Source organism: Nannospalax galili, unplaced genomic scaffold (genome assembly GCF_000622305.1).
Source record: "Nannospalax galili isolate Female #2095 unplaced genomic scaffold, S.galili_v1.0 scaffold529, whole genome shotgun sequence".
In the NCBI taxonomy this organism is placed as follows: domain Eukaryota; kingdom Metazoa; phylum Chordata; class Mammalia; order Rodentia; family Spalacidae; genus Nannospalax; species Nannospalax galili.
In genome coordinates, this window is record NW_008360309.1 from 2,851,456 (window position 1) to 2,853,639 (window position 2,184).

Genomic DNA, 2,184 nt, shown 5'->3' on the forward strand with positions numbered 1-2,184 from the left:
CCTCCTTCTCCTCCTTTCCTTTTTCTCCCTCTTCCTCTATTTTTATTTTTCAAAATGTTTATTTGTGATGCTGGAAATGAGTGCCAGGACTTCATGCTTGCTTGGCAAGTACTCTGCTATCATATCACACTCCCAGCTTCCCTTTTGAAAAAGGACAGGGTCTCATTCTGTAGCCCAGGCTAGCCTGGAGCTCAACACCCTCCTTCCTCTTTTTCCCAGCCGCCACATAGTTGATTTCCGTCTTGTCCCTTGTAGACCCTCGACTTGCGCTTCACTGGTCTCCTTGCTATCAGGCTTGACTTTCTAGTTCACTCTCCACTGTGGCATCCGGTCAGGGTGAGGTGTCTATCTGTCCTTTGTGTAAAATCTTGCACTGGTTCCCTACTGCCCTGTGACTGATAGCCAGCATCCATTATAAGCTTGCTCTGCACAGAACATCAGGACAAGAAACTGAACGCCCTTCATCACACTTAGCACTCCTGGCAGGTTCTTAGTTCCACTCATGGAATGAGGAGGGGCCTCAGAAAATTAGCAAGGTCCAGGGAGGCAGAGCCACTTCTCCAGGGTCACACCGTGGGGTTGGCTGCAGCTTCCACAGCCTGCCACTCGCGGTGGTCGCTCTCTCCTTCCCTGTCCAGCTCCTCTGTCCTCATTCACCTATGGGAGGTGTCCCTCTGGCCTTAGATGTCTGGTGGGTGGTGGGCTAGTTTTTCCTGGGAAAGGTCCCAGGCAGTGTGTGACCCTCGGAGGCAGGTCTCTGTCTTCACAAAGCAGAGTGCAAGGCTCTGGCAGAGCACAATTTACCCTCCATCCGCATACCCTGGGCTCAGTCCCTGGGGTCTTGTTGGGACCGCTGGCTAGTTGTTTGCTCTGTGTTCTGTCCCTGCTGAGCTAGCTTCTTAGGGGTGGGGGTGGGGGCACCAGAGCTTCTTCCAGCTTTTCCCTCCATGCCTGCGGTGCCAGGGACTTTGGGTCTCTTTGGGGGACCTCCCCAAAGGTCATGGCTCAGTGGAATTCCCTCAGTACTGCTAGACCTGTGTAAACCTTGGGGTGGGTTTGTGGCTACCCACTGTTGGGAAAATACCCCTCCCCAATTATTTATTATCTTTTAATAATGAATAATTATTAATATTATAATTAATTATTTATTATTTATTATCATAAATGTCTACAGCAGGCATGATTCCTGTTTGTGTCCATGTGTGTTCAGTCATATCATCCTCTCATAGTCTTCAATGTGAATTAGTGCAGTACATGACCTGGCCCACCATTCCTCAGCCTGTCCAGCCTTCCAGGAGCATCTTGCCACCCTCACGCTGACAGCAGCCAGTGCTGGCTGTCCCCTTGCTGAGAGGTGCAGGAACCCCACATGGAGTCAGTTCCCACTGACCCTGCTCGTTCTCTCTGTAGCCACTTCCCATTTCTAAAAGCTTTCTGAGGTTCCAAGGCCTTTGCGTGTACAGGCCTCTGACTGGAGTTCCTCTAATGCTTCTGATGGTTTGTACTTCAAGTTTCGATGTTTGATGAAGCCCCATCCACAGGATGAGATCCCTAGGGTCTGGCTCTGGGTCTGGCTCTGGGTCTGGCTCTGGGCGTTCTGTAAACATTGACTGGGGAAAGTTTCTCTCTAGCCTGTGGTTCTCACATGCTAGTTTTCGGAGTGCAGGGCTTGGGGCTGAGCTTTCTCTATTGGCCCAATGCCACTCAGTAGGGGCCAGTTATCCAGGGCAGGTAAGACCTGGGTTCTGAGATGAACAGGCCAGCCTTCCCTAGAGGGTGTTGTGAGCGTGCCACTCATGTTTTCTCAGAGGGATCAGAGAGAGGGACCTTAGTTAGACAGAATTTTGATTTTGAATAGTGTGTCCCACCAACAACCATGATGAAACTTAAGCCACATTGTGAGACTGAAATGGATGGAAGTGAGTGGGACCGTTAGGAAGTGATTAGGATGGGAATGTAGCTCACCATCAGGCATGAGATGCTGGGCTCCAGCTTCCATATAGGAAAAAGAAAGAAGGAAGAAGGAAGGAAGGAAGGAAGGAAGGAGGAAGGAGGAAGGAAGGAAAGAGGAAGGAGGAAGAAGGAAGGAGGAAGGAGGAAGGAAGAAGGAAGGAGAAAGGAAGGAAGGAGGAAGAAGGAAGGAGGAAGGAGGAAGGAAGGAGGAAGGAAGGAAGGAGGAAGGAA